General features: G+C 43.6%; 1 long non-coding RNA gene across 2 annotated transcripts; it reads left to right on the forward strand.

The window, feature by feature from the left end:
- Nucleotides 1–494: 494 nt before the first annotated feature.
- LOC135967996 (uncharacterized) lies at nt 495–7,790 on the forward strand. Of its 2 annotated transcripts, XR_012415961.1 has the most exons (4): nt 495–733; nt 5,678–5,776; nt 7,407–7,487; nt 7,655–7,766. It is a non-coding gene; the product is annotated as an uncharacterized lncRNA (long non-coding RNA). The 2 variants fall into 2 exon arrangements; XR_010582410.2 differs by lacking the exon at nt 7,407–7,487 and having other exon boundaries at nt 7,655–7,790.
- The last annotated feature ends 448 nt before the right edge of the window (nt 7,791–8,238 follow it).

The raw sequence follows: 8,238 nt of genomic DNA on the forward strand, positions 1-8,238 counted from the left end.
TCCCTAACAGAAAGAATCGAATTCTTGTTCACTAAGATCTGCCTCAAATATTACTTACTTTGTGAAAACTTCCCTGGCTACTCAAGTATTTAGTAAGGACTCTATTTTCTCCCCCCAAGGCTGGAGTGCAGTGGTGCCATCATAGCTCACTGTCCTCTAACTCAAGGCTCAAGGAATCCTCCTGCCTCAGGCTCCCAAGTAGCTGAGACTACAAGTGTGTGCCACCATGCTTGGCTAATTTTTCATTTTTTATTTTCAGAGACGGGGTCTTACTGTGTTGCCCAGGCTAGTCAGGACTGTTGATTACATATGACAGAAACCCAACCAAGTCTAGTTCCCCACCGCCTTTCAACCTGCTCCTCCCTGGGTCTTCCCAGTCTCCGTAAATGGCAGCTCCGTCCTTCAAGTTGCCCAAGCCCCAAATTTCAATGTTAACCTTGATTTCTCTCTTTTATCTCATAGGCAATCTGAAGGCAAATGCTGTTTAGATGCAGGTGAAGGTTCCTGGTGACCCAGGCTCTCACCAGCAGATTGTCCCTTACCGTCCTCCTGAGGGTGTCTGGAGCTTCAGTGCTGTGTGCTCTTGGCCTCCATGCTGGGGTGCCACCAACTCCCACTGTCCAGGGCTTCCAGTGGACTCTCCGAGGCACTGATGCAGAAACGTCCCCATTCGGTGCACCAAGAGCAGCCTCACATGGTGTGGGCCGTCAGGAAGAGCTGCCAGATCCAATAGGTAAAAGTCCCGAGGCATTGCCAGCCCGATGGGGTCAGAGTCCTCTTTCTATTATGACTCAGATGTGAAGGGAAGATGCCAAGGGCCCTAAACATCGCAGGGCCTTGCCTGGCATGAAACAGATATTAAATAAATAGTTGTTAAATGAACGAACAAATATTCACAGCGTGTGCCGCCCACAACCTGCAGTGCCGTGGTCAGGTGGAAGTGATTTTACCTCGGGAGAGGACAGTGTTCTCTCCAGGACTTTTCCTCAGTAGCTAGATCTGCATCCCTCTCCTCTCTCTTCCCCTTTCACCCCCCATTCTCTGCCCCCATTTCTCTCTCTGTTTCCACCCTGCCATCCCCTTTCACCTGCCTTCTCCCCTTCAGCTCTCATGGCTCACCCCCTCCCTGTCCACCCGCATCCCCCAGGCTAAGGCCCCTGCACTGTCCTGGGTGGGGAGATGTGTCTGGTTTTAGGCACTGCCCTCTAGATGTGTCCAGGATGGGGAAACATGGCTCAGTTGCCAGTATAATGGGTTAAAAGAGTGGCCACTCTTGAAGGCCTTTCCCGTCTCCCATTCCAGAATCCTGTAGGACATAGAATTTATGGGCCACAGTGGAATTCTTGGTTCCCAGGACCGTGTGGTGGACGCCTTCTTTCACTGAGCCTTCATGGGGTGACTGTTAGGTACCAGGCCCTGGTCTGGGCTAGAGGCCCCATAATGAGTAAATCTCTGGTCACTACCCCATGGAACCCAACACTGCAGGCATTGAGGGGGGAGAAAGAAAGGGGCATGGCCTGTTTGTGTCCTTCTCACGTGGCCGCCCACCAGGTCCTGGGACAGTAGGAGCCAGTGCAGGGAGAGAAGTCCAGTGAGAATGGCAAATGGACGACGTCAGACCCAGGGGCTGAGGCCCCCACCTGCAGCCGGGCAGCTTCTGGAGTGGACAGGGAGCAGCAGGGAAGGTCTGGCCTGGTGTTCTGGGGTCCACTGTCTCATTTCATTCTTGTGGGCACCAGGACTTATCCAAAGACAAGACTCAGTATTTCTGGGAACAGTGGGCCAGAGACAGAATGTGTTTCAGAGGAGGAGGAAGGGGTTGTACCCCATGGAAACAGTATATGGTTTTACAGTAGTGTGTCTTTCTCTAATAACTAGTTAGCATGTTCCTGTTAATGGAAAATGTTGATGGTGTAAGTTCCCCTGGATGTTCTCATCTTCATGTAAATTTGTTCATTTCCTGCCTTCCTTCCCTCCCACTCTCTTTCTCTCTCTATTCTTTCCCTCCCTCCCTCCCTCCCTTTCTTCCTCCCTCCCTCCCTCCCTTCCTTCCTTCCTCCTTTCCTCCCTCCCTTCCTTCCTTCCTTCCTCCTTCCCTCCCTCCCTCCCTTCTTTCCTTTCTTCCTTTCTTTTCTTTTTCTTTCTCTCTCTCTCATGCTGTCTCTTTTTCTTTCCTTTTCGTTCTCTCTACTTTTTTGAATAGACCCCACTGTACTGAAGCCTACATTATTTACCAAAATCTCTGGAGCTGCTTCTATCTTGCAGGCAGGGAGCTCGTCCTGTAGCCCTTAGCTCCTCCCAGCCCCCTCCTCCTTTGATTTGTGGGTGCCACTAGGGCAGCTGCTGAGTCTCAGTTGTTCCTAGTCTTCACCAAGTTCTGCCCACCCAGATGGTTTGTACCTGTCCTTACCAGAAGCCTGCACTGTCCAGATCACTGAGTCTTCTTCTACCTAACTGACCTGCTATCTGTGTTCTGGGGGCACCCCAGGGTTAGAGGTAAATGGCACAGGCGTTGAAATCTCCAACTGCTCTGACTTCAGGTGGGTGAACTTCAGTGCGAAGTACTAACCACACAAGAGCAGGATGCAACCAAAACCTTGGTATGGGGCTGCTGCATCCTCATTTAAAAAAATTAATAGACTTTATTTTTTAGAACAGTTCTAGGTTTACAGAAAAATGGAGTGGATAGTACAGAGAGTTCTAGGCTCCCCTGTCCTCCAGCACACAATTTCCCCTATTAGTATGTTGTATTAGTGTGGTCCATTCGTTACAATTGATGAACCACTATTGATACATCATTATCAACTAAAGTCGGTAGTTCACATTAGAGTTCATTCTTTGAGTTTCACAGATTATGGGTTTTGGCAATTACATAATGTCCTAAATCCCCAATACAGCATCATGCAAAATAGTTTCACTGCTGAAAATTCCCTGTGCTTCACCATTTCTTGCCTCCTCCTCTCCTCCACCCCTGACAACCACTCATCATTTTACTACTTCTATCTTTTTGACTTTCCAAGAACGTCCTAGAGTTGGAATCGTACAGTATGTAGGTTTCCAGACTGGCTTCTTTCTAGCATTATGTACTTAAAGTTCCTCCATGTGCTTTCATGGCTTGATAGCTTGTTTTTTAAAATCACTGAATCAGATTTCATTGTATGGCTACAACAGTTTGTTTATTCATTCACTTGGTGAAAGGTATCTTGGGTACTTCCAAGTTTTGACAATGGTGATAAAATTGCTGTAAGTACTTATGTGCAGGATTTTGAGTGAACTTAAGTTTTCCAGAGTGACTGTACCCTTTTGATTTCCACTAGCTATGGAGAGTTCTGCTTGCTCCTCATCTTTGACAGCATTTGGTGTGTTCACCTTTTTGCATTTTAGCCATTCTACTAGGTTTACAGTGATATCTCATTGTTGTTTTAATGTGCAATTCCCTCATGACAAATGATTTTGAGCGTCTTTTTCATATGCTTTTTGGCATCTGTATATCTTATTAATGAGGTGTTCAGATCTTTCACTTTTTTTTTTTTTTTTTGCTTTGTGTTCTTTAGTTCTCAGAATTCTTCATATATTTTGGACAGCAATTTTTCCATCAGATTATTTTGTAAATATTTTCTGCCACTATGTGACTTGCTTTTTCCATTCTCTTAACAATGTCTTTCACAGAGCTGAAGTTTTTAATTTTAATGAGGCTCAACTTAATTTTTTTCATTAGTAGATTGTGGTTTTGGTTTTGTATCTAAGAAGCCATCATCGAACCCAAGATCCCTGAGATTTTCTCCTGTGTTATCTCCTAGGATTCTTATGGTTTTGCACCTTACATTTACGTGTAAGATTTATTTTATAAAGGGTATAACATGCATACCTGGATTTATTTATGTATTTTTTTGCATGTGGTTGTCCAGCTGTCCTAGCACCACTAGTTGCAAAGGCTATTTTTGCTGTTTTAAGTTGTCTCTAAACCTCCATGGAAGATCAGTGGACTGTATGTAGGCCTGCTTCTGGGCTCTGTATTCTTTTCCATGGATCTATTTGTGTGTGTTTTCTCTTTTTACCAGCTTCACACTATTTGGGTTACTGTAGCTTAATGTAAGTCCTGAAGTTGGTAGTGCCAAACCTCAGGGGGTTTTCTGAACTTCGTCATGAGAACCTGGTTGAGATCATTGTAGTAAAAATTGGAAATGTGTAAGATTCCCCCTTAGTCTGGGTTTCAAGGAGTTTTTAACGCTCTAGCCAGACCACCTTCAGCTTCTAGTAATCTGTTAATACTATTTAAGTGCTCCTTCCAGTTGCTGTCCCCAGTAGCTTCTCTTCCCAGTGAGCTGTGACTCCTTGTATGTTAGCCTGTCTTTCTCATTTTTAGGGTAGCAGTTTTCCCTGTGACCTTAGTTCTCTGGTCCATCCTAGAAGGGTTGACTTTCAGTTCATTCAGCCTTTTTTCTAGCTGTGAGGACAAGTGATGACTGCGTAGCTCTTTCCATGTTGGAATAGAAACCCAAAAGTTCGTTTAAATAAGTACTTGTTATAAAAGTCACCCCTTGTCAATGTACAACTCAATGATTTAAGTTGATTTATAGAATTGTGCAGCCATCAGCAGAGTTCAACTTTAGCACATTTTGTCACTTCCCCATGTTCCCTTGAACCTCCTTGTAATCATTTCCTAATCCCTGGTCCCCATGACTGAGTCTGAATAGAATAAATATTTGGAAAGCAGACTTCATTATATTTACATTTTCATGTGTTTGGGACTTTATATAGTGGACTGTTGTGTTTGTTTTGTGACAAGTAGAGAATAGATTGCATTCTAGGGATGGTTTTTTGGGGAACATAATAGTGGTCCTGTTTATGGTCCTGTTTATGGCTCTCCTTGAATTGGTTCATCTGTGTTGGTGACTGTTATTTGGTACCAAACCTTGTCTGGTGAGCAGAAGAAAAAGAATTATTTATTCATTTACTTAATTAATTAATTAATTAATTTTTGAGATGGAATTTCGCTCTTGTTGGCCAGGCTGGAGTGCAATGGCACAATCTCAGCTCACTGCAACCTCTGTCTCCTGGGTTCAAGCGATTCTCCTGCCTCAGCCTCCCGAGTAACTGGGATTACAGGCATGCGCCACCATGCCCGGCTAATTTTATATTTTTAGTAGAGATGTCGTTTCACCATGTTGGTCAGGCTGGTCTCAAACTCCCGACCTCAGGTGATCTGCCCACCTCGGCCTCCCAAAGTGCTGGGATTACAGGCATGAGCCACTGCACCCGGCCAGGAAAAGGAATTTTTAAAAATCTGCTATTAAAATCAAGATGATACATTTTCACATAATAATATGTGGAGTTAAGTACTGAAGCATCTTTATTTTAATTTTATTTTTTTGAGATGGAGTTTTTGCTGTGTTCCTCAGGCTGGAATACAATGGTGTGATCTCAGCTCACTGCAACCTCCACCTCCTGGGTTCAAGTGATTCTCCTGCCTCAGCCTCCTGAATAGCTGGGATTACAGGTGCCTGCCACCACGCCCGGCTAATTTTTGTATTTTTAGTAGAGACAAGGTTTCTCCATGTTGGCCAGGTTGGTCTCTAACTGTTGATCTCAAGTGATCCACCTGTCTTGGTCTCCCAAAATGCCAGGATTACAGACATGAGCCACGGCCGGACCTGAACCATTTTTATTCTTTCAGAAATGTGATTGATAACAGTAGAGCCACACTCCTCACGTGCCTGAAATACCCCTCATTGTCTTCTTCAGGTGTCAAGGGCTCTGGAACAGCCACATACAGGTGAGGGCAAGATTTTTACTGTAGTTCTTTCATTGATTGATTGATTGATTGATTTTCTCTTAGAGGGGTTAGCATCCATGTATCTGAAATTGAAACTCAAGAGGAGAGACAGGCACCTGTACTAGTTTTCTCTTGCTGCCTATTATCACATTACCACAAACCAGTGGTTTGAAACCACGGAAGTCTGGAATGAAGCGGCTGGGTTCTCTGATCAGAGTCATGTGAGGCTAAAATCCAGGATTGGGCTGGCTGTGTTATGTTTTCTAGAGCTCAAGCTGTTTTTCCAAGTCCACTACAGATATTGAAAGAGTTCCTATTCTTGTTTGTGGGGGGACTGAGGGCCCTTTTTCTGTGCTGGCTGTCAGCCCGGAGACACTCTGATTCCAGAGGCCAGGAAAGCAATTTCCTCCTTACCTGTCTTTTCATCTTTCAACCAATAACAACTCAAGGAGTTGTTCTCAAGCTCCTACCTTCTCTGTCTTCATCTTCTCCAACCAGCCACAGGAAGCTCTGTCATGTATGGAGTGATGTGATTAGATCCAGTTCATGCAGGCAACCTCACCATCTTAAAGTCACATAACTGGCATATAACAACATAATCACAGGAATGATGTCTCATCACCTCAACAGGCTTTAGAGACAAGGGTGTGGCATGTTTGGGGACCATTTCAGAAATTCCATCTACCACAGTCAGACACTTACATTCCCCCATCTGCAAAATGCATTCACCCTCTCCCCTAAGGTTTCCAGCTTTCATGTCATTAAAGCACTAGTTCAACATGAAAACTGTCATGTAGACCACATCAGATCAAAAGTTTAAAATCCCAACTAAAACATCCACACCTGGTGTTGATGAGGCTTCTGAGGGTGTCCATTAAGTACAGATCCTTGACATAATTCCCTTCCCTCCGTCGAACTGTGAAACTGAACAAACAGCTTATCTGCCCCTAATGTGAAATGATGGGACAGACAGACATAGAATAACAACTACAGGGATTCTCATTCAAAATGAGGGAACATGGAGGCGATAAAGAAGTCACTGACCCAAAATAGTTTGGAAATGGAGCTGGGCAAAATCCAGCAGGAGTTTCTTAATTAGGATCCACAACCTGGGACCGACCCACTGTCCTGTGGGTCTTTGCCTCTGGGCTCTCTGCTCTGCATTTCTTGAAACCATTATTATTTATCTTTTTTCTCACACTCTTTTGCGTATGGCTCCTATTGCACTCAAAATGTTTTTGAGATTCATCCATGTTATTTTGTGTGTCAACAGTTTGTTCCTTTAGGCATTCCATGGAATGAATGTATCACAGTTTATTGATCCATTCTTGTATTGACAGATACTTGAATATTTTGAGTTTTTCCTATTATCAATAAAACTGCTATGAACATTCTTGTATAAATCGTTTTCTGGACATATGTTTGAATTTCTCTTGGATAAATGCTTAGGAGTTACTGAGTCATAGAATAGGTAGTTGTTTAGTTCTGTAAGAATATGCCACACATTTTTTCCCAAAGTGTGTATACTATTGTACATTCCAACCATTAATGTCTGAAGGTAAGAAAGCTTTTGCTACTTCCAAAGAGGCCTCTCAACCATATACATGTAATTTTTTCTAACTGGAGACAGGCTGATGACTTCAGGGATATGAGCACGGGATACAGGACACCTGTCATCACCACCACCATGAAGTTGGGATTTGGGAAGGAGGTTAGTCATATAAGAAATCCTGTGACCAGCATGAGCTCCTGTCAGACCACACAGGGCACTCGAGTGAACAGGGCACAGGGGGCCCTGGGGTCATGGTAAGAAAGTGTCTCATTGGTAAAACCTTTTCCTTTGGGGAGGTAAATAAATTATTTCTTCCTTCTTGGTAGCCCTTGAAGATAAGGATGGTCAAACAAAATAATATCATACCTGGAGAAATTCAGATCTTGCTAAGATTTACTGGTTGGGAATCCAAAGTTAATGTCAAGAAGCAGCCGCCAGTTGGGATCAAACGTGAGCCTATGGATCAAGGTGCGTACTCAGACACAGAGAGCTTTCTGAAAGATGCTACCAGTAGTTTTTCCAGGGCAGATATGGGTCCTTTATTTTTCTCTCTAATCTAGCCCATATGCTTAGCTGAGAAGGTTTCTTCATATCACTTTAAATGATGATGTCCCTTGTTCAACAGTTTTCTAAGCATTCTTTAGATAAGAATTTTATGGGTATTCTTTATTGCATTAGGCTTAAATTTAATGCATCTTAAGGTTTTATTGCAAAGTGTTGCCTTGTTTCCTTTTTAAGATGATACAATTTATAACATGCAAGTTTGCTGTCTGTCCCCTCCCTTTATATACATATAAGATGAGCAAACATGTGGCCATGAAACAGATGGTCATAGAATTGGTTCAGTGGTTGTGAGTACAGCAACCCAAGAGTGTCTTATCTGAAATACTGTGAGGAATGCCTGGACACA

The sequence above is a fragment of the Macaca fascicularis genome, chromosome 1 (genome assembly GCF_037993035.2).
Source record: "Macaca fascicularis isolate 582-1 chromosome 1, T2T-MFA8v1.1".
In the NCBI taxonomy this organism is placed as follows: domain Eukaryota; kingdom Metazoa; phylum Chordata; class Mammalia; order Primates; family Cercopithecidae; genus Macaca; species Macaca fascicularis.